Consider the following 24,103-nt stretch of genomic DNA (forward strand, 5'->3'; position numbering starts at 1 on the left):
AGTTTCTATCTAGACATTGCTGGAAGAGGCTAGACATTGCTGGAAGAGGTAACAGTTGACCGGCGGGGGCTCCGGGTGCTGGACCCCTACTGATATGATACTGTCTTTATGAGGGGCGTGTAAGAATAGAATGCGCCAATATCAGTAAAGGGAATCTATCAGGTCTCTTTTACCATCCAAGCCGTCAGTATTTACATTTACACATCAGAATTCCCTTCCTAGCCATCCCTGTATCACATTATTCACTGTTTTTCATATGCAAATTAGTGCCTTTGACTAGTTAAAGGGGTGTGGTTTTCCCAGACTAGTCGGCCATCTTTCCATGTTATCACGCTCCTGTGGGCGTGATGACACGATTTCCATAAGCCGGCGTCACTGCAGCTCCTGGAAATCTTGCACATGCACAAGGCTCATTTCGGCAGAGTCAGTGTGCCTCAAGCCAGGTGTACGCGTCCCAGCTTCAGAGAGACGCACTGCGCATGACCGGAAGTGCAGAAGTGATTTTTCCGATCATGCGCAGTGCACCACTCTGAAGCCGGGATGTGTACACCCGGCTTCTGAGGCGCACTAAGGCTAGTTTCACACATCCGTCTTTTCACCGGAATGGCGGATCCGAGCACTCCAGTACAGTGTGATACAGTAAAATGGCAGCGCGGCAACTTCCAGGTCACATACTCCGGTCACATGACAGCATGTCTCCGGAGCGTGTTTCGCTGCCATTGTACTGTATACACTGTACTGGAGTGCGCTGGATCCGCCAATCTGGCGAAAAGTCGGATGTGTGAAACAGCCCTAATGCTGCTGAAATGAGCTGTGCATGCAAAACATTTCCAGGAGCTGTGGTGACGTTGGCTCATGAAAATCATGCCATCACACCCACAGGGACTTGATAACATGGAAAGAGGGCCAACTAGTCTGGGAAAAATCACACCCCATCAACTAGTCAAGGCCTATCCAAAAAAGGAGGTAATAAATGCTTTTTTTTTACACATTGATTTTAGAGAATAATGCAAGGCTGATTAGGAAGGGAATTTTGATGTGTAAACGTGAATGCTGCTGGCTTGGATGGTATAAGGGAGCTGACAGGTTCCCTTAAAGAGGCAAATGCCCCTTAATGAATTTGGAGCATCTTATTAGTGGCGTGCATCTGGGCAGAAATGTATTCCAGTCTGAAAGTGAAGCATGATTTCTGGTGTACCAAATGGCGCCACTTTTGAAGATTTTGACGGGTGGGTCTTATCCCAACTCCTCCAACTCCTCCCCAGCTCTATCCATTTAGGCAAAAAATACCATGAAAAGCTGAATCATGGAATAACGTGCAACTTTACAAAATGTTTTAAGACAGTTTTCTAGCATCAACACTTTGAGGTTTTTGGGACTAAAGCGGGCTTTACACGCTAAGATATCGTTAATGAATTATCGTCGGGGTCACGGTGTTTGTGACGCACATCCGGCGTCATTAACGAGATTGCAGCGTGTGACACTTATGAGCGACCTTAAACAATCGCAAAAGCGGTCAAAATAGTTTGCCACGGAGAGGTCGTCCTGAAACAAAAAATCGTTTTCTGCTTATTAGCGATGTTGTTCGTCGTTACTGCGGCACCACACATTGCTGTGTGTGACACCGCAGGAGCGACGAACATCTCCTTACCTGCATCCACCAGCTATGCGGAAGGAAAGAGGTGGGCGGGAAGTTACGTCCCGCTCATCTCCGTCCCTCCGCTTCTATTGGATGCCTGCCGTGTGACGTCACTGTGACGCCGCACAAACTGCCCCCTTAGATAGGAGGCGGATCGCCGGCCAGAGTGACGTCGCAGAGCAGGTATGTGCGTGTGACACTGCAGTAGCGATAATGTTCGCTACGGCAGCGATCACCACATATCGGCCGTACGACAGGGGCGGGTGCTATCGCGCTCGACATCGCCAGCAAATGCTAGCGATGTCGCAGCGTCTAAAGCCCGCTTTAGTCTTATTAGTTAAATTAGGGGTTCCCCGTGACATTTCTCTGTTAGATCATGCAACAAAGTCAATTTTTCAGTTTAGTTTTTTTTTTTTCCTAGTTCTCCCATGTCTAGATATTGCTATTACATATCATTTTCTCAGAACATCCACCTGCTATGTCACGTGCTGGTATACAAAGGTCATTACTAGTGCTCCTATTCTTCTTGGCTGACGTGTAGAAGAGCAGGACTCATTCCTTATACAAGAGGCAATGGGACGGAGCTACTGAGCATGTGTTACCACCAACACAAGACACATTAGGTGGACGTTATGTGGAGAGAATAAAAAACACCAGGGGGCGCCAATAAACATTACATATATATTTTTAATTTATTGCAACTGAAATTTGTTTGATTTGTGCAGTCTAAAGAGACAATCTCTTATTCACCTTTTTTGTGTGTTGAATTGCCTTGCTTTCTGGTTGGTCTCCGTCCGTTAACACTCACAAATAATTGTTTTTCTGTATTTTATGTTTTAATTGAATGGAAGTCTGTTTAAAATTTGATAGTATAGACAATTAAAAGGGGTGTTCCCACGAACAAAATACATTTTATCAATAGATAATGGAATATTAATAAGTTACACAAAAGGATGTATTAAAAAAAAAAAAAAAAAAATACAGTGTCTATGCCGAGATCATCTTATAAACGTGCCCCTGCTATTTCAGTCTTATTTGCTATGTCCAACCATGCATATATGTTGCATCCCATGGCGGGCACATACCACAACTCCTGGTCAGTGGGGAAGCACAAGTCACTCATGAGTATACAGACAAAACAGCTAGGGCTCGCTGCTGCGTTCTGGAGTATAACATTTCCTCGCCTGCGGTAACACAGTTCACTGCCTGGGGTAACACAGGAGGGAGTGTTTCTGCCGCATCTCCAAATGTCTGAGCCCATCATAGATCAAGTCAGTGATGTAGGTTCTGAAGCGGGTACCGAGCCTAGATGTCCCTTACTTGATTTATGATGAGCATACAGGACTGGTGACAAGGCAGAAACTCACTCCTATGATAAAACAAGCAGTGAAAGGAGTTTCCTCAGAAAGCAGCAGCTATGAGCCCCAGCTGTTTCATCTGTATACTCACTTATCATAGGTGATTATGCTTCCCTTTCTAGGCAGGAGTTGTGCCTAGAGTTGAGCGAGTACCTAACTATTCGTACTCGCTATACTCATAACGAGTACTGTCTAATACTCGCGCATATTCATTCCGAATGGCATGTGCAATGGACGTCAATGGAACTCGCAATGTAACGAGTAACCCGAATGCTGTACTATTCGTGCGAGTAGCACGGAATTCGGGTTACTCATTACTTTGCAAGTTTTTCCCCATTGACTTGCATTGTACATGCTATTTGGAACGAATATGCGAGTATTAGGCTGGAAACACATTTGTGCGTGTAAAATCGGTCCGATGCTCATGCTAGAAAGTCAGACGATTTTTAGTTCACTTATCATCAGTGTGCGGTTAGTATGCTGTCAGTGTGCAATCAGTTTTTACCCTCAGCAGCTGCTACTCATGTAATGTCATGTACAGAAGCATTTACATTGTTCTCTGCTACATGGTTGAAATGTATTGAGAAAAACGGATGTCGCTAGGATGGTGTATGTGCCGTCCGTGTGACATCCGTTTTTTTTCACGCACCCATAGACTTGCATTGATGAGACTCGTGCGAGAAACTCACCAAAACGCAGCATGCTGCGATATTTTTCTCAGTCCGATTTGGACTGAGAAAAAAAAAAAATAGCAAATCGGAGCTGCCTCATTGATTAACATGTGTCCGAGTACAATGCAAGATTTTCTCGCATTGCACTCGTGTGAGTTAATCGCAAGTGAGAAGCCGGCCTAAGACAGTACTTGTTATGAGTATAGAGAGTATGAATAGTTAGGACTCGCTTAACTCTAGTTGTGACATGTGCGACACGGCCATTACACAGTAGATAGCGGGGGCACATTTATAAGATTATCTCAGCACAGGAACACTGTTCTAACCCATTCAATCCAATTATTATTATTCCAAAATCTATTAATTAAAATGTATTTTGTTTGTGGGACATTTCCTTTAACATTATAATAGGTCAATGACGGTCAACGTATGTCTAGTAAAAAAAAAAAAAAAAAAAATCAATTTATAATGTTTTACTTCAATTAAATATGCAGATTCACATGAAAAAAATACAATTATGTGGATTCAGAGAAAGAAAAATGGTTCCATGTGTTTTTTTTCTCCATATATCTGGCATAGCGATGTATGTATATCTAAATTCCTAAAGTCAAACTGTATAACACTTCCATTGTTACAATGGTGGAGTCATCATTTTTCATATTATGTAGTTACTTTATTTACAGCCTCTGATATATATTTAGTGGACACTTCTCGGTGCGTCGCTCTAAAGCCAAGAACAATGTCTATGCTCTTGGAGATCTGAACATATCCATTGACTTACAGAGGACGTGTCAGCGGGTCGACCTGACCTGTTTTTGCTCTTGTTTTATCCACACCACTTCCTTGAGTGAGTTCTCTTTGTGGATAAATCTGCCATTCAGTTCTAGAAATATGGTTTTTTTTTATCTAGTGTAATTTTTATGGTCTTTACTGGGCGTGGATCACAGGGTAATAATGCAGAATAAAGACCATAAAAATCAGGACTAACTAAAAAGCTCCATATCTCTGCAACTGTGTAGTCATTTTACAAAACAATTAATAATTAAGAGAAGCAGCGGGAATAAAACCAAACACAAAATCTGGCCACTTTTGACCTGGTGACAAGACCTCCTTAATTAACACGACTTTGCTTTTCATTGACAGCTCTCCACAAGTTGATCCCTAGAGGACAATATTTAGGCTATGTGCCCACAGGAGCTCGCTTCTGTGGATATATCCACAGGTACGTCCGCAGGTTTCCTTCAGCAGCTCCCCGGAATCCGTATACATAGCTGCGGGATTCCAGTGAAATATCTGCGGTAAGCCTGCGGACATTCATGAGACTTACCTGCGGAAATCCCGGCCGCTATCTCCATAGTGGAGAGGCGGGATTTCCGCAGGAATCATTGACATGCAGTTACGTGCGGCTGCGGGACATCCACAGCATATTCCGCAGCCGCACATACCGCAGCATGGACACAGCACTCCCCATGTCCCATAGGATAACATGGGGAGTGTCTGTACTTGCTAAAACCTGTGGATTTATCTAGAAAATCCAGATAAATCCGCAGGTTTTCAGCGGCAAATTCGGCGGGTACAGAGTCCCGTGGACACAAAGCCTTATATTTCCAAACTTGCTAAACTCTAAATGAGGTACTAAAGCTAATGTAACATAATCTGATGTTACATCCAGTGCAGAGTTGCCCCTTTGCCATTGCGGACGTGCAGCTTCTCTGAGGACTCCACTCAGTCCCAGTCCGAGCCCGCTCACTGCCCAGTGCCTGTGGCTGCGCTGCAAGGCAAAGTTCACACAAGTTTATGAAAAGTCCTCTATATTTCATCAAGAAAATGTTAACATTAAGATTAGAAAAAAAAAAAAACACATAAAAAGACAATTCATTTTTTTTATACATTTTTTTCTTACCATGGACCAAATCACAGATCTTAGGCCATGTGCCCACGTAGCGTATTTTCATGCAGTTATGCTGCATTCTGCACTGCAGCGTAACTGCATGCGTCCTGCGTCCCCAGCACAATCTATGAAGATTGTGCATAATCCATGCCCACATGGCGTATTAGAACGCAGCGCTTCGGCTGCTGCCAAATCACTGCTTTCTAAGAAGTGATATGTCACTTCTTTCGTGTGCTTTGCATGCAGCCCCCGCTCTGTCTATGGGAGGGGCAGCATCCAGAGCGCATGAAGTCGGCTTTTCAGTACGCAGTGTTTCTGCAGCGATTTGAAGCGCACGTGTGCTGTTCAAATCGCTGCAAAAATTTCTGCAGGGACAGAACGCAACGTGGGCACATAGCCATAGGCTGCTTTCATACTTCCGTCTTTTTGTATCAGTCACAATCCGTCGCCTTGAGTAAATACGGTATCTTGAAAAATATTTTGCAGGATTCAGTTTTTTTCTCCATAGACAGACTTCTATTAACAACGGATTGCGACTGATGGCACTGCGCTGCATCCACCGTGCGACGGATCTGTCATGGAGTGATTGACCGTCAGGTGGAAGCAACACAGAATGTAATTTTTTTGTGTGAGGTGAAAAAAAACTGACAGCGACGGATGTGTTTGCGTCCGTCGTGTGTTATAATGGAAGCCTAAGGGAGGCGGAATCCGTCAAATGAAGGATTCCGTTGACTGATCCCTCTTTAAGCAACCGAGCATGCTCAGATGTGTAAATTCCTTTCTGGTTAGAATCTCTCTCTCTTCTCTCTCTCATATCCCGGGATTGCTTCACACAGATTTCCATACCAAATGACCTTTCACACGGAAAAAAAAAAAAATAAGACGGATCCGTTTTTTTACTGGATCCATTACATCAGTTTTACAACAATTTGCGACGTATCCGTCCCATCAGTCACAAAACAGACTGTTTAGGAGGATAAGGCTGCAAATCAAACTTAGATAATGGTATAATGCCTCAACCATATGGAAAAATATTGGAATATACAATGAAAAATGCTACTTGCTAATTTGAACATGTGAATAATGAAATGCATACCTGCCATGAATATTAGGAAAAAGGAGATATTTAGCAATCGCATTGATCAATGTAACTGAGCCCCAAGACCTCGTCAAGGTATATCTCTATATTGGGGTCCCTAGCTCTGTGACCCTAACTGTGTGTCATCTCATTGCAATTAAAAACTGCTGTGGGTGGAGAGGGGTAACTAAGGACTTTCTTATATAGGAGATGGAAAAAACATGGCCGAAAGGGGCGGAGCTGTGTTCACATTCAGAAAAAAAACTACATATAACTGAATAGGCTAACTGAAGTGAGCACTAATGAGCACTAATATATATATATATATATATATATATTAGTGCTCACTTCAGTTAGCCTATTCAGTTATATGTAGTTTTTTTTCTGAATGTGAACACAGCTCCGCCCCTTTCGGCCATGTTTTTTCCATCTCCTATATAAGAAAGTCCTTAGTTACCCCTCTCCACCCACAGCAGTTTTTAATTGCAATGAGATGACACACAGTTAGGGTCACAGAGCTAGGGACCCCAATATAGAGATATACCTTGACGAGGTCTTGGGGCTCAGTTACATTGATCAATGCGATTGCTAAATATCTCCTTTTCCTAATATTCATGGCAGGTATGCATTTCATTATTCACATGTTCAAATTAGCAAGTAGCATTTTTCATTGTATATTCCAATATTTTTCCATATGGTTGAGGCATTATACCATTATCTAAGTTTGATGTGCAGCCTTATCCTCCTATAGTATGTAAGTTTTGGCTTGCACTTTATATATATATATATATATATATATATATATATATATATATATATATATATATATATTAGTGCTCACTTCAGTTATCCTATTCCGACAAAACAGATTGTGACTGATGCAAAAGAAGTGTGAAAGCAGCCTTACTCGCCAATGCAAAACTAACAGCCCATGAAAATCTCAGCCAGCACCGGGATGGCATCCTAGTTGCATTTGTATTTGGGTCCGTTCACATCTGTGTATAATAAACCCGTACAATTTCCATCCAAGAGAGTGGGACGAGTGAAATCCTTTTAGTATTCGGTATGTCATGAGAGTGCGCCATTTTTTCCCGCCTAGCCTCTGTATGACATGCACATACCATCTGTATGTAATGCATTTTTATTCTCAGCATCTATCATTCTACATTCATTTACAGGACCATTTACAGTGTTCTATGCTACAGAATGGTAATAACTAGAACTAAAGAGCAAAAACAACACGTCTTAGGCTATGTGCGCACTAGAAAGTGCCTCTTTAAAGGGAAATTCGGACCCTCTTAAAGAATCCCGCACCCGCAGTAAAAAAAAAAAAAAAAAAAAAAAAAAAAACCACACACCAAAACCGCAGCGAAATCCGCATGCGATTTTATCATGGTTTGCCACGGTTTTTCCCGCAGGTTGGTCCCTGCAGAATTTTACTATGCAAAAAGCGCAGGTACCTGCAGAAAAGTAGTGACATGCTCATAAATTCCGCAGCAGAAAATCCGCGGGTATAAAAAAACGCAGTGTGCGCACAGCAGTTTTTAAAACCCATAGTATTTGCTGGGGAATAACTGCAGCAATGTTAGACACATTTTCTGCGGCAAAATCCGCAGTAAGGCCAGAGTCACACTTGCGAGTGCCTCGCGTGTAACTCGCGTGAGTCTCTCATTGAATCACCCGGCATGGACTCTCACTCTCAGGACAGGAGCATCTCAGCTGCATAGACATACATGCAACCGACCCGCTCCTGTCAGGAGAGTGTGAGTCCGTGCCGGATGATTCAATGAGAGACTCAAGCGAGTTACATGCGAGGCACTCGCAAGTGTGACTCTGGCCTAAATCCGAAGCATGCGCACAGGGCCTTAGAGTCTTAACCAATACACCAGGTGTAGAGGACATGGGGGGCTTGTTCACCTAATTCAGATGTTGATAACCAGAGAAAATAGAGTCTTTAAATTTGCTGAAAGCAGAAAGAACCCAAACAAGCACTAGTTGAAATGTTTAGAACATTTATTGAAATAAGTGCTGTGTAGGGTATGACAAAATAACACAATTGTTCTAGGACAAGGAGGGAGAATGCTGAAGGGGAAAGAACCCCACGTGTCCCGGAAAGATGGAAAAAGGAGTTTGAGAACTCCAGAGGTGATCATAGAAGACCTATAGGCAAAATACCCAGGGTACAGAAAAGACCTGCATCAATTCCAATCAAAGCGCTCACACGGAATGCAAGGTGCTTCCATATGTTGCATGAGGATGAGGCAATATCACTTACCGAGGTCAGGTCACCGTAAGTACCGGGGTAGCACGTGGGGACCAGCGTCCCAACACGTATTTCGCGTTGGTGTGCTTCGTCGTCAGATGTGTAGTACTCAATAATTTTAAGGTCTGAAAGCTTCTACAGGTCCACAGGTAATAAAACCAGAAAGTAAATATATTGAAGTGATGCGTGGCCTGTTTCTGCCATGCCATTATTTACACGTTTTGAGGAACTCCATCCTCTTCATCAGGAAATAAGCACATTACAGTACAGAATACATATGAAGGTCATCTATATCCTGCTGTATTTAAAGTTATTTCCTGATGAAGATGTTGGATTACCGCAAAACGAATAGATAATAAACTGCAACTCTAAATTCACTCCAATACAGCTACAGAATGATAATGTATCCAGAAAAAGTGGACGGCATACGGACAAATCAATATACAGTCCATTTTTTTTTCTCCCACTCACTGACTTGCATTAGTGAGTCTCGGCTGTTTCACACGATCATATGCAGCATGCGGAGATTTTTTCTTCTCAGGCTGATTACAGCTGAGGAAATAAAAAAGTGCAGATGAACACTGTCTTATTGAATGACATTGGTGCAAGTACAATCTGACTTTATCGGGTTGCACTTGGCGTATTGAGGGTGGGTGCACACGATCAGGAGACACTGCATCCTAGACGCAGCAGGTCCTCTCCTGCGGGGCCGCGAGTGTTCTCAGAAGGAGACAGCAGCTGTGCGTGGCCACGATCAGGGTTCAGGGCGCTGCAGACTTTAGCTCTATTCTCCTGTGGAGAACACTGGAGTCTCCGCTGTATAAATTACCGTGCTGTGGCTCGGTAAGCCGCGCTGCAGGTCAGTTTATGCTGTGGAGAAACAAAGCACAGCGGGCTTGGGATTTCAATAAATCCATCTACTGTGCTTGTACTGTACAATGCAGTGTTTTGGACGCAGTGGAAACACTTAGCATCCTAAATGCTGCTATTGCTGATCGTGGGCCCTTGTGTGAGATGTGAGCGAACCCTAAAGTGGACTCTTTGCTGGGAGAAGCTTGAGAAACGTCGATCAGTTTTTTTTTGCATGAGAGAAACTGATGAAAGAGTGATGGTGAAAAACGACATCCTGACCAAACACTGATGAAAATCTCACTCAGCACACTTGGTAACCAGATGATCATTTTTCACGTATGAAAAGAAAAAACATGCATGTCTGAATGAAGCAATAGTTGAACTGTTTTTTTCTTCCTTCTAGCAGAGGTGTCGGTGTCACAGTCCTGCTGCTTTGGGAGTCACGAGCCGTCCTGGGGCAGATATAGCGGATCCACTGCTCACACCTGAAATGTCCAACGCAATGAACAGGAATTCAGCAATGTATAACCCTCGGCCTGCCTGAATCCAACACCCAGCCACAGAACAGGAGACTCACCATCGACTACTGTGTATCACGTCAACCATAATGGGAGGAAACTAGGGGAGGGGAGGGGAAGACGGGGAAGTCATATGAGTAGTGGTATATACAGCACATATGGGTACAACAAGGATTGCTGGCGCCTAATTCGTAATTAGGGCTGAGAGAGTCCGAACTGTAAAAGTACAGATCGGCGCAGTTTCAAAGATTTTCGGGTGCCGGACCCGGATCCGGAATTCTGGAATAATATGTTATTAGATCAGAGTTGTGCTCATGTGAAGGCTGCACGGCCCTCACCCATCTGCAATTACTGATTGTTTATACAACGTGACCACTGCAGTCAGTCAGTGACGGCTGATGGGTGGCAGCTTTCACACTTTCTTGTAACAGACCTGAGAAGGCTCCCCCATCTCTGAGCAGCATAATGTAGAGACAGAGATCCTGATTCCAGCGATGTGTCACTTACTGAGCTGTTTGCTGTCATTTTGATAAAATCAATGTTTTGTCTGCAGCAGATCTAGCAGGTAGGTAACGCGCAAATGAGCGTATGAATCAAACGAGTGCAATGCGAGAAAATCTCGCATTGCACTCGGACCAATGTTACTCAATGGGGGAGAGCAGATAGCTTTTTTTCTCATCCAGATTCTGTGAGCATGCTGCGATTGTCAGCAAGAGTTGTGTCCCTTGTATCCATACAAGTCTATGCGTGCGAGTGAAACATTGAACTGCACTCGGATGACATCCGAGTGCAGCGCGAGAATTGCATCAGCTGACAATGGACAAGATGGGGAGATTAATCCCTCCTTCTCCTCCAAAGCTGTGATCCAATCGCAGGATCGAATCACAGTTGCATGACAATCGGCTCACGCTAGCAGCTCAGCGCAAGCCGAGGGTCATTAGCATATCACATCCAATGCATTTGCATAGTATGCCATCGGGTGAATCCATCCTTACACAGAGCTCATGAACATGCTGGACTACATGGCAGCACGCCAAGTAGTCCTCTAATGATAATCTACTGCTGATTAAACAGTGATTTTAGCAAAACTACACTAAGCAGCTCAGTAAGTGACACACCTCTGTCTCTACGTTGTGGTGCTCTCAGATTAAGCGGCAAAAACCTGGTGTCAAATTTCCTTTAAAGGGTCGATATTGACTTTTAGATTTGCTACTTCCAATATGTGGCACTAGTGTTTAAGTCCTCTTCCTCAATGCATTCTCAAAGGAGAAAAATTCTTCTGTGTCAAATAAAATGTAAGTAAAAGGTGATAGGAGCCGGGAACAGGCCCAATCTCTCAAATTTACAGACATCAAATCAACTTTTTTTCCCAAGCTGGGCAATCTCTCTAAGCTCCATGTGTAAAACAATCTTTCAATTAGATTGGTCTCTCTAACACTGGAAATAAAAAAAAAAAAAAAAAAAAAGCCACACTGTTGAACCTACTTTATATATGAAAATCCTGCTGGTTGCTTCTCTTTAAATATTGGAAAGCGGAGTTTTCTTTAAATCTAGCAATTATATGTGGCACTCATGCAATGAAACTCATTACATAGTGGAATAATAATTAGGTTAATTGCATTTTCATGAGACGAATCCTGGCCCGGATACTTATACGTTGCAAGGATAAGTAATTAATTATAATGTATTGCTCGATTATTATAAAGGTTATGAAATTGCACTTCAGCACTTCTAAACCTGCCCAGATTAGTTTGTGAGAGCTGACTGCAGCACTATGCTCAGCGGAAAGACACGAGGTGCGAATCCATAAGTGAAGGTTAATTATTCCTAAATTGACAAATTATGGGCAAAACATTTTTTGCATGATGAAAGAAAATTAAAAGTTACTGTAAGTTAAGTCCTTATGCAGGTGGAAGAGTGATGAGGCTGTACGGGCGGTCCATGGGGTCTCTAGGGCTCTGTGATATGGAGCTGTAGGCACTCCAAGTATAGTTTTCTCTATAAGCTTATATTATAGATATCTTCTTCAATAAAGGGGAATAGGTAAGACCCATATACTTCTATATAATAAAAATTTAAAGACGCATTCACATTAATATTTTTATTCATTACATGTGTGTATATGTGTATAGTGTGATTGTATTGTTATACTCAACTACAGCCACCTTCATCAGGATCCAGCTCCTTTCTGCTCCTCTTCTCCGTGACGTCACCGCTCTTCAGACTCTCCGGCTCACTCTATATGGCTGGAGTCACACTTGCGATTAACTCGCAAGAGTGCAATGCGAGAAAATCTCGCATTGAACTCGGACACATGTTAATCAATGAGGCAGCTCCCATCTGCTATTGTTTTCTCAGTCCAAATCGGACGGAGAAAAATAATCGCAGCATGCTGCATTTTGGTGAGTTTCTCGCACGAGTCTCTTCATTGCAAGTCTATGGGTGCGTGGGGGGGGGGGGGGGAGGATGTCACACGGACGGCACATGGACCATCCTAGTGACATCTGTTTTTCTCAATATATTTCATGCATGTAGCAGAGAACACTGTAAATGCTCCTGTACATAACAGTACATGAGTAGCAGCTGCTGAGGATAAAAACTGATTGCACACTGACAGCATACTGACAGCACACTGATGAAATGTGAGAAGAAATCGTGCTACTTTCTAGCATGAGAATCGGACCAATTTTACAGTCGCAAGTGTGATTCCAGCCTGTGTGAGCTGGAAGTCTCTTTTACAATGTAAGTCTATGGTGCCTCGCTCTGACACTTCATAGACTAAGGGTATGTGCGCACGTTGCGTCGTAGTACCTGCAGTTTATTCTGCATGTTTTCCTTCCCTTGGTTTTTGACCAAATGGCTTTTAACCATTTTTTAGCGCTAAAAACGCATGCGTTTTTAGCGCTTTTTACCTGCGTTTTCACCTGCGTTTCTGCAGATGCGTTTTTGAGATCAAGACACTGAGAAATAAAGTTGAATTAGTCAAAAAGAATGAAAAAAGAGAAAAAAAGTATAAAATTAACTTTTAATAAAACTATATGGGAAATTATCATTTTTAATGAGAAAATAGTGGTTATGCACATTTTATCAGAAAAATAGGTGAAGTTTCTAATTTTTTAACATTTAAATTTTCGGTTATTGTGTGTGTGTAAAGGAACATTAGAACCCATTAATCTTTGTCCAGAAAAGCATGCGTTTTTGGAGCCAAAAACGCAGTGGAAAAGCAGGTAAAAAGCATGAAAAACGCAGGAATTGTGATTTTGGTTGCATTTTGCCATTTCTCATTGACTCCAATGTTAAGGAAACGCTGCAGAAATGGCAAAAACAACTGACATGCTGCTTCTTTTTCAGCATGGTTTTTGACCACAAAAATGCAAATTAAACGCTGCAGAAAAAAAAGCAAAGTGCAGACAGGATTTCTGCTTTTCCCATAGACTTTGCTGGAAATCAAAAACGCATGCGTTTTTGCGCAAAAACGCTGCTGCCAAAAACGCTGCAGAAACGCGGAAAAAAACGCAACGTGCGAACATAGCCTTACATTGTCAGAGCCACTTCAGGATATGCAGAGTGCAGCGTGATGAAGGGTAATGATAACGAGAATCGGAGCAGAATAGCGCTGGATCCTGCAGAGAGCGATGGTAGCTTAGTATTGTGCCGACCCACGCGTCAGCAGCCTGCCGCTGCTGCTCGGATCCGGATCCGCGGTGGCTCGAGGAGTCTCCGGACCCGGGGGTCACACGACCACTCGGTATAAAGGGGGGATATTTACAGGGGATTGTATGGACAGTTTGTGACGCCACCCATTGTGCGTGGTAAGATGGAGTACCACCACCGCAATGGGGAGTACCCAGTGGCGATGGTGTGGGCAGCCAGATGTTTAACCCCTCTACGGGTAGGGGGAATGCCCCGGGACTCGGTGTAGAGGACAGGGAGGTACCGTTGGGACGGTCAAGGATCACTTAAGTACTCAAAAAAAATAAGAGCCTACAACGAACCTCCATAATTGATAACCACATAATTCTACTTCAATTATTCACGAAAATCAATTTCTTCATAGAAATATTACAAAATGTATTTATGTACAAGTTTCAAGGGATACAAAAAGTGCAACTCAAGGTGCAATGTGCATTAAAAACATGCAGCAAGTCAGGGCAGTGTATCGGATAAGGACAGGCTAAAAGAATCAGATGATACAGCTTATGGTATTCACAAGGACACAGCACATATGTATAGAAAGTTACTATCATAATAGATCTCACATTGCACAAATGAATACATGATAATCAAGAATGTTAAACCAAAAAAATCAGTGCGCCATGATAAAAGCCATCAAGGGAGCTAAGATGCTCTTCTATGAGCAAAATTCAGACAATTTTATTTATAGATCACATCACTATTGTTGAATCAATTGCATAATGTCAAGATATAGCAATAACCTGATAAGCACAATGCAGGAGTTTAAACTCTCAGCGGTAAGTAGCCTTCCGATGAAGCGATAAGCGAAACGCGTTGATGTGCAGGGTGGTGTGTCAGGCTGGACGTGATAAGATATCATGGTGGGTTATTATACCTGTACCTTTACCTTGGATTAACTCCTCACTTACCGCTGAGAGTTTAAACTCCTGCATTGTGCTATGTTTCCCATAGACTTGCATGGACGACGGATTGCGACTAATGTGTCTGTGTTGCATCCGCCGCGTGACGGATCAGTCGAGGAACAACTGACCATCGGGCGGCAGGAACGCAGCATGTAGCATCTTTTGAGCGGCGGAAACTTTTTTTTTTTCTTCACTGCGCATGCTCACGTCTTATGTTTAATCATTGAAATCAATATTTCTCTCTCTCTCTCTCTCGGTGGCCGAACGATCAGCGGATCGCCGGGCGGCCGGCTTTTGGAGGGCAATCAGCTGATTAGCCGGCTTTTGTGAATGATCAGCTGAATAACGAATAGCCTGCCGCCGGTAATACAGTAAAAAAACAAACAAACAAACAAACAACGGATTGTTGTTTTGCAGCATCAGTCACATCAGTTGTGCCACTATATGCAAAGCATCCGTTGCATCAGTCACACAACTGATTGTGACAGATGCCGTACAACGCAAGTGTGTGAAAGTAACCTTAGCTGTTCAGTGCCTGTGGCCGAAAATACTCAGTTCAAGAGCTGTCCCATAGGCTGGAGTCACACGAGCATATGGCATCGGATGTTATATGCTAATGACCATTGGCTCCCACTGTGCTGCCAGCGAGAGCCGAGGGTCAGTATTCTGTGATCTGTTCTTGCGATCGGATCACAGCTGTGGGAGAGAGGGAGAGATTAATCTCTCCATCTCCTCCATTGTCAGCTATTGCGTATATATGGCACTGCACTCGGATGTCCGATGTTTCACTCGCACCCATAGACTTGTATGGGTGTGAGTGATCCGAGACTTGCAGACAATTGCAGCATGCTGCAATTTTTCCTAAGTCTGATTAGAGCTGAGGAAAAATTTGCACATCCGAACTGCCTCATTGATTAAAATTGGTTCGAGTGCAATGTGAGATTTTCTTGCATTGCACTCATTCGATTCATATGCTCATGTGAGCTTACCATTATTCTGATAGTGACTGCTACTGCACATCCACCTCCTATTGATTTGAACGGTAGGCGGACGTGCAGTAACCGGCCGTTGCCGTCATCAGAAGACTGAGCAGCTCTGGAACTGAGCATTCCTGGCCTCCTGCTGCTGTTGCCAGCACCGACAACACCAGATTGGCAGGTTTGCCGGATGTCTGACCCAAGCCGATCAGACATTGATGACCTGTCCTAGGCCTAAAACACACTTCCGCAAAAAAAAAACGTCCGTATGACACGGTCCGTTTTTCAGGTCCGTGTTCCGTTTTTTTGGGGCATTTCTCCGGTACATATGGCATCCGTGTGATTGCGTATGCGAGCCGTGTGTACGTGTAAAATGTCCGTGTATGTGTACGTGGAATGTCCGTGTGGAATGTCCGTTTGTGTGTTGCACAATGTCATTGATACATGTCGGCTGACAGCAGACAGTTGCGCGATGAGAATGAACTCGGGTGAACTTCACCCGACTTCATTGTCATGCCGCGGCTCTGTCTGTGTGCCGCATACTGATTAGCGGTCACCTGTGAAGGATTCACCAGTGACCGCTAATCCCCCGAGTGACTGAAGTGAGCAGCCCTCTCTCATACTTACCGTTCCCCGATCAACAGCGCGGCGAGGAACAGCTGTGCAGAGAATACGAGGCAACAATTACTTTGAATATGCCGGCCGCTCATTAATCAATCTTGTATTCCCTGCTTTCCCCGCCCACAGACGCCTATGATTGGTTGCAGTCAGACACGCCCCCCACGCTGAGTGACAGCTCTCACTGCACCCAATCACAGCAGCTGGTGGGCGTGTCTATACTGTGCAGTAAAATAAATAAATAATTAAAAAAAAAACGGCGTGCGGTCCCCCCCCAATTTTAATACCAGCCAGATAATGCCATACGGCTGAAGGCTGGTATTCTCAGGATGGGGAGCCCCACGTTATGGGGAGCCCCCCAGCCTAACAATATCAGTCATATATCTCCCAGAGATTCCTTCCATGATTAATCTGTAAATTACAGTAAATAAACACACACACACCCGAAAAAAAAATCCTTTATTAGAAATAAAAAAAACACAAACATATACCCTGGTTCACCACTTTAATAAGCCCGAAAAAGCCCTCCATGTCCGGCGTACTCCAGGATGGTCCAGCGTCGCTTCCAGCTCTGCTGCATGAAGGTGACCGGAGCTGCAGAAGACACCGCCGCTCCAGTCACCTCCACACAGCTAATGAAGGGAATAGCGCGATCAGCTGAGCTGTCACTGAGGTTACTCGCGGCCAACGCTGAAAACAGCTGATCGCTATTCCCTTCATTAGCTGCGTGTCGCTGACAGTAGCGGCGGTGTCTTCAGCAGCTCCGGTCACCTCCATGCAGCAGAGCTGGAAGCGACGCTGGACCATCCTGGAGTACGCCGGACATGGAGGGCTTTTTCGGGCTTATTAAAGTGGTGAACCAGGGTATATGTTTGTGTTTTTTATTTCTAATAAAGGATTTTTTTTTCGGGTGTGTGTGTTTATTTACTGTAATTTACAGATTAATCATGGAAGGTATCTCGGGGAGACGCCTGACATGATTAATCTAGGACTTATTGGCAGCTATGTACTGCCAATAACTCCTTATTACCCGATTGCCAACGCACCAGGGCAAATCGGGAAGAGCCGGGTACAGTCCCAGAACTGTCGCATATAATGTATGTGGCAATTCTGGGCGGCTGCTGACTGATATTGTTAGGCTGGGGGGCTCCCCATAACGTGGGGCTCCCCATCCTGAGAATACCAGCCTTCAGCCGTATGGCTTTATCTGGCTGGTATTAAAATTGGGGGGGACCGCACGCCGTTTTTTTAATTATTTATTTTACTGCACAGTATAGACATGCCCACCAGCTGCTGTGATTGGGTGCAGTGAGACAGCTGTCACTCAGTGTGGGGGGCGTGTTTGACTGCAACCAATCATAGGCGTCTGTGGGTGGGGAAAGCAGGGAATACGAGATTTATTAATGAGCAGCCGGCATATTCAAAGTAATTGTTGCCGCGTATTCTCTGCACAGCTGTTCCTCGCCGCGCTGGTGATCGGGGAGCGGTATGAGCCGGGGGAAGAAAAAAAACGAGCGCCAATGTAAGTATGACTGAGAACAGCAGAAAAAAAAGGTAAGAATACTGACTTTAATTTAAAAAAAAAAAATAAATAAATAATAAGATCGCTAGTGTAAAAACGCACACGCACGAAACGTGCTGAACACGGAGATACTCCGTGCGCGGTACGTGCAGGCACGGACCCATAGACTAAAGCGGGTCCGTGCCTGCGTGCTGCCGGCCAAAAACGGACATGTTGTCCGTGTAGAAAAACGCACACACGTACTTACCACACGGACACACGTTCTACACACATCTACCATAGAATAACATGAGTCTCCGTGTGTACGTGTCTCCGGTACGTGCAAATACGTACCGCACACGTACAAATTAAACGGATGTGTGTTGCGGGTCCTAAGGATAGGACATCACTGTTAAAGTAATGAAGATAAATATTAATGGGAGGGTTTCTTTAAGAATAGAATGTAATTTCAGTAAATAGAGCCACAGCAGCGGAGTTGAGCAGAGCCATGATACTGCCAAGTGCCTAAGGATGTGTTCACATATTGCAGCTGAGGGAGTTTCACAAACAAAAGAAGGCTATGAGGCTATGTTCACACCAAATGGCCCGATGGATGCCAAAAGGGTGTAACTGTAAATACATTCAGCTTATTGTGAGAGTGCCTGGGCATATCTGCCGAAAGTGCACCATGGTGTAAGTCTAGGCTCATACTGTTCCTTCCCCCATATACTGTATATGTGTACGGCGCTGTGAGTTATGTGTATATGCAGAGCGATCAGTTTTCTATTCTTCATTACAGAAATAAGGATTTTCGTTACTGCACATATAATGTATATTATGTATTATGTACGAATCTCAGAGTGAGACAATACAGGTTAAAAAGTCATCATTACAGAAAATAAAGATATCTGAAATTTTAAGTGTATTATCATCTATGCACAGTATTTGGTAGTAGGAATAATAATAATAATAATAATAATAATAATAATAGAGATATCTGTTTTTAATTTTTTTTTTTTACATGGGGCCAACATATTCCACAGAGCGTGGAGCAGTATGAGCTGCCAGTACCAGGGTAAGGCAAGTATTCTGTGTCCCAAACACAGCCACCTTTATCCCACAAGCACATGGATTTTAAGAGAATACTGATGTAATTATTGATGATTGAACAGTAGCTATTCGTGTTCGGATTACTCGCAATGAATCTGAAAGTAATATTCCAGTATTCGTCATGAATCACGCACCTAATACAAGTCAATGGGGGAAAAAGAGCATTTTTCTTGTGACGAATAGTACTTTGGGATTCATTGCGAATATTCTGAACACAAATAGTTACTATTATAGCTTGGTCTCTAATTTTATTTCTGTTTTTTTATTTCCTAGATTTGGATATAAAATGTATTTAATTTGAAAAAGTTATACATTGATCTCTCTCTCACATATATATATTATATATCTTTACTTTTGCAGTTTTTTTTATTACAAATTGTATACCTTTTTGTACGTAACTTTTATTAACCTATCCCTAGCCCATGTGGATTCTAGGCTATTGTATAACTATAAGCGATAGGGTGACAGCAGAGTGCAGTGCGCAGAAACAACGTCTGCAACCTGTTCTGTCTCCTGTTACCGCCATGTTACTGGGTGCTGGCTTGCAATGGTTAAATGGTGATGTGGCTGGGAGAAGTGTGGATGGTGCTGTAGTGTCAGTATGTATCCTCATAGAAGTACCGGTGGTATTTAATCTATATATTAAATTATTGGCCACACCAGCTTCTTGCGATCAGTGGGTTGCTTTGGTGACCTTGGTGGGGGTTGGGTAGGTTTTATTGCCCTGACTGGGGTCGCCATGGTTGGTACTGTTGTCCTGGCCATGATTAATGTGATGCTAAATGATCGCCACTACCTGGCTGGGGCTGGAGTGGCCATTTCCCCACTGGGGTGGCTTTGGTGGATGTCATGTCTAGTGAAGGTGGCCCTGGCTAACCTAGGCCCACGTAGGTATGGTGGCCACTTGAATTTTGCCCTTTGTAATGAACTCGATCCTATTAGTTAAGACATTCCTGTCCTGAGGGACTGTATAAGTTCAGTTTTTATAGAGCAGAATATACATGGGATTGTGAAGTCAATAAATGGCTGCAGCATTCACGTGACAAGGTACGATGTGCGAATGCTATACAAGTACCTCAGTTCTCTATGGAGGGATTGTTCTTAACATGTTGTACCGTATTTTCCGGACCATAAAGGCGCACATAAAAGCCTATGATTTTCTCAGAAATCGAAAGTGCGGCTTATAACCCGGTGCGCTTTATATATGGATACAGTACGGTACATCGATGGAGCATTACGGCCACCGTAGTCAGGAGCCTCACTGAGTGCGGTGATATGTACAGATCTGTGCGCGGGAGCACCGCGGGTTATCTATGCCACAAAAATGCCTCCTGTTAAGCGACAGGCTTATGATGCAGATTTTAAGATCAAAGCTATAAATCATGCAGTAGAGCATGTAAATAGAGCAGCTGCAAGAGAATTCAACATAAATGAATCTATGGTGCGTAATTGGAGGAAACAAGAAGATGCACTGCGCCAGGTAAAGAAGACCAAACTGAGTTTCCGAGGAAACAAAGCAAGATGGCCACAGTTGGAGGACAAAATAGAACAGTGGGTTATCGAACAGAGAACCGCTGGTAGAAGCGTCTCCACTGTCTCTATTCGACTGAAAGCCACAGCGTTAGCACGCGACATGGAGATAGAGTTTTGAGGAGGTCCCTCATGGTGCTTTCGTTTTATGAAAAGACGTAATCTCTCCATCCGCACCAGAACTGTCTGCCAGCAACTGCCAAAGGATTATGAAGAGAAGCTGGCCATTTTCCGCACCTACTGCACAACCAAGATAAATGAAAAGAACATCCAGCCAGAACACATCACTAACATGGATGAGGTCCCCCTCACTTTCGATATCCCCGTAAATCATACTGTTGAGAAAACAGGGACCAGTACGGTATCTATACACACCACAGGAAACGAGAAGTCCTCTTTCACTGTAGTTCGCGCCTGTCAGGCTAATGGCCAGAAACTACCACCCATGGTCATTTTCAAGAGAAAGACTTTACCCACAAAAAAGTTTCCTGCTGGTGTCATCATCAAAGCTAAGCCAAAGGGCTGGATGGACGAGGAGAAGATGATTGAGTGGCTGAGGGAGGTCTACGTCAATAGACCGGATGGTTTTTTTCACAAATCCCCATACCTATTGGTTTGTGACTCCATGCGCGCCCATGTGACCGATAATGTCAAAGCCCAAGTGAAAAAAAACTAATTCAGAGTTTACCGTAATTCCGGGTGGACTAACCAAAGAGCTCCAGCCACTAGATATCGGCATCAACAGGTCATTTAAAGTTAAATTGCGAGCTGCGTGGGAGCATTGGATGACAGAAGGTGACCACAGATTCACCAACACAGGGAGGCAATGCCGGGCAAGTTATGCCACTATGTGCCAGTGGATCGTGGATGCCTGGAAAAAGGTATCAGTCTCCAGTGTAATCCGAGCTTTCAGGAAGGCTGGAATCATCACTGAAGAGCTAAGCAGCTGTAACGAGACAGACTCAGATAATGATGAGGGGGACCTGAGAGCGCTTGATAAAGAAATCGCCCAACTGTTAAACTCCGACACTGAAGATGGAGAATTTGATGGATTTGTGGAGGAAGAATGAACTGAAAATGTATTGATTTGCAGTTACCGTACATCTGAACAAGTTGAGAGTTACGTATTGTGAAAGAGTTAAATAAATTTGACCTACCATACAGTCTGAGCTTTGTTTCATTTACAGTAAAATGAACCTTTCACCAATGTATGGCCCCTAAGCTGCGGCCACCACCAGTGGGCTCTTATATACAGCATTCTAACATGCTGTATATAAGAGCGCAGGCCGCGCTGTACAGCATAAAAATCACTTTATAATACTGCGCAGGACCTCAGTGCCGGCGAGTGTATATGACGTGGACGCGTCACGCACACAGGCTTCAGAAGACAGAGGAGCAAGATGGCCGAAAGAGGAGGCGCCGGTCTCGGAGAACAGCGCCGCCCATCTGGACAAGCAGCACTGGAGTAACCGGTTTCAGTGAGTACCGTATTATAAAGTGATTTTTATGCTGTACAGCGCGGCCTGCGCTCTTATATACAGCATGTTAGAATGCTGTATATAAGAGCCCACTGGTGGTGGCCGCAGCTTAGAGGCCATAAAACTGGTGACAGGTTCACTTTAGGCTTTGTGCGCACTAGACCGTTTTACCCGCGGATTTACTGCGGAAATTTCTTGAGAAAGGTGTTAAATCTTTCTGCAGACATTTCCCAGCAAAACCTATGGAAAAAAAAAAAAAATATCTGTGCGCACACTGCGGATTTTTCTCAAGGAAAGTTTCTTGAGAAAATGTTCTCGAGAAACTTTGAGAAAATGAGCATGTTCATTATTTCCTGCGGATTACCCCCGGATTTGCACTTATCCATTCATAAAAATCCGCAGGGAAAAATCCGCGGGTAATTCGCGGCAAATCCGCGGCAAATCCGCATGCGTTTTTGCCGCGAATTTGGTGCGGATTTTTCCCGCACATGCAAGAATCTACAGCTCCCAGAATGTCTCTCAAGAAAGTTTCTTGAGAAACATCACATTTCTAGTGCGCACATAGCCTTAATGCGCCGCGGCTTATAATCCGATGCGCCTTAAATATGAACCTAGGCGCTTTAGCCGGCGATCATTGCTAATGCGGCTTATAATCCGGTGCGCCTTATGGTCCGGAAAATACAGTATTAGAAATAACACATTATTTACTCCTCCTTAGACAAAAGTACTCCTTATGATTGGTAAGAGGAGTATTTTTTACCCTACTGTAAAACATGCAGTGTGACCACTTTATGGGGCAATCAGAAGAGACAGATGTGAGCGATCTGCCTAGAAATGTGTATTTTACCACATACTAAGGGTATTTGCAGACAGGAGCTTTTAGATGCTGCTACACCCACTGGGTAATTAAGGCAAAGTGAATTTAGGAAAATTATGGTGGACATTTTCCTGGAGCGGCTTCACTATCATTGTTTCAGATGCGCTTATGGAAATTTTTACTCTATAAATTTGTAGTATATACCGGAGGTGGCATGCTAGGGGAAGTGGTCTGAAGAATGGACAGATCACTTCTAGGGATGATCGAATACCATATTATTTGCTTCGACAGATATCCGACGAATACCTCGCTGCTATTCGAGTGTTCGCGTATATTCGACCCCCAATGTAAGTCTATGGGAAACCAGAATAATTTTACATTGAACCTGTCAGTGACTGAGGAAAAGGCTGAAATGGATGGGAAAAGGCCAAAGTATGGGCACAGCCTGTAGAAGGTACCTGACTGCATTTCTGGTGTCTTTGAATAACGTGCTCGGAGCAGCACGCAGCGTTTACATAGTCGCCAGAACAGCTCTCAAACCAAAGTAAAAAAGAGGGGAAATTGCTAAGAAACAGTTTCTAGTGCCTAATAACTGTAATAAAACGTCAAATCAAGCCCTGACCTCAAAAAAAAAAAAAAAAAAAAAAAACACTTTAGCATATGTTCACACATTTCGTTTTTTACATTTTACCTTCTTTTTCGAATAGAAAGGGCTGTAACATACATTATATTGGTGTTTGTCTCATACCTCCTTTTTTGGGACATATTTGACAGCACTTTAAAAGGGCAGCTGCAATGTGCCCGTTGGGATGTTGACCTTGCCCTCCTCCTACTCCACCAGCACCACCGACTCCAGTGGCCCTCTACTCAAATTTAGGAAGGGCCACTGGCTGTCTTCAAATCTCAGACTTCTTAGGGCACTCAGGTGGGCCCTGTAACATACATTGGGGAGGGATGGCAATTTGTAGTTTTCTGCGTCCCCTATATCATTAGTGTGAAAGTTGGAATACATACTCCATAGCACTTTACAGTGCTATTGCCAATGTGGCCATTTGGGTGTTGGCCTTGCCCTATCCTCCTCCTCCTCCACCAACACCACCGGCTCCAGTGTCCCTCTATTCAAATTCTATTAAAATGATTCAGAAATGTAGGTTTTATGGACAAATGAACGACACACTGGGACATCGAAGCTGATGTCGTTGAT

The 24,103-nt window shown here is 43.7% G+C and overlaps 1 protein-coding gene across 2 annotated transcripts in view; it reads right to left on the reverse strand.

Moving 5' to 3' along the window:
- The window catches only part of XYLB (xylulokinase), a 342,255-nt gene that overhangs the window by 276,948 nt on the left and 41,204 nt on the right, over positions 1-24,103 (reverse strand). The window lies entirely within an intron of this gene.

This window comes from Anomaloglossus baeobatrachus, chromosome 6, assembly GCF_048569485.1.
Source record: "Anomaloglossus baeobatrachus isolate aAnoBae1 chromosome 6, aAnoBae1.hap1, whole genome shotgun sequence".
Lineage (NCBI taxonomy): Eukaryota > Metazoa > Chordata > Amphibia > Anura > Aromobatidae > Anomaloglossus > Anomaloglossus baeobatrachus.